General features: G+C 49.6%; 1 protein-coding gene across 4 annotated transcripts in view; it reads right to left on the bottom strand.

Annotated features, from left to right (window-relative positions):
- LOC143292088 (uncharacterized) overlaps positions 1-306 on the bottom strand; it is a 39,347-nt gene extending 39,041 nt beyond the window's left edge. For all 4 annotated transcript variants that reach the window (XM_076602267.1, XM_076602265.1, XM_076602266.1 and 1 more), the window contains exon 1: positions 39-306. The gene's annotated coding sequence lies outside the window, so the exon portion shown is untranslated. The remainder of the gene's footprint in view (positions 1-38) is intronic.
- Between the last annotated feature and the right edge of the window lie 575 nt (positions 307-881).

The following is an 881-nucleotide window of genomic DNA, read 5'->3' on the forward strand; positions in this document are numbered from 1 at the left end:
CTCTCTCTCACTGAAAACAAGAAATAACCACTACTCACCAACAAACTCTTGACTCAAGTCAATTGATGACAATCTCAAGCAGCTGATGAAGTTCACTTCAACCAAAAACTAATTTGAAAAAAAAAAAAAAAAAAAAAAGAATCTTAAAAAACAAAAAATCCACACACCACCACTACCACCATAACACAACAACCACCACGATAACAACAACAACAACAGCAAATAACAACGATGATAATAATGAGAGTGATGATAATATAAATGATAATTCTGATAAGAACAAATGAGCGTCCAAAGAGCGCTTCGACAATCTTCCGCTCTAAACGGCGCAACACTTGCGTGTGCCCTGGACTCAACCGAGATTCGCACACACACACACACACACACACACACACACATGCACACAAACTTCCGTGACAAGTCCGCACTGTTTATTTTTACCCCAACACGATTCCTACTCGTCTACTGCATGAATTATGTTCTGGTGACATCGACATAAATGTGTGTGTGTGTGTGTGTGTGTGTGTGTGTGTGTGTGTGTGTGTGTGTGTGTATGTGTGTGTGTGTGTGTGTGTGTGTGTGTGTGTGTGTGTGTGGTGGTTTGTGTGCGGAAGGGGTGGGAGAGAGAGAATTGTTTGGGTGGTGAAGTAAAGTGGGTGGGTGGATGGGTGGGGTAGGGAGAAGACAAGGAGATGGCAAGAGGCAGGGGGGGGGGGGGGACGAGGAGGAGGAGGAGGAGGGGTGTACGTGTGGGTGTGTGTGTGTGTGAGGGGGGGGGGGCGGGGGGGGGGGGGGGGGGGGGGGGGGGGGGGGGGGGGCGGGGGGGGGGGGGTGGGGCGCAGGGTTTAGAGAGGACTCCCTCCTTCGTTTCCCACCTTGTG

The sequence above is a fragment of the Babylonia areolata genome, chromosome 18 (assembly GCF_041734735.1).
Source record: "Babylonia areolata isolate BAREFJ2019XMU chromosome 18, ASM4173473v1, whole genome shotgun sequence".
Lineage (NCBI taxonomy): Eukaryota > Metazoa > Mollusca > Gastropoda > Neogastropoda > Buccinidae > Babylonia > Babylonia areolata.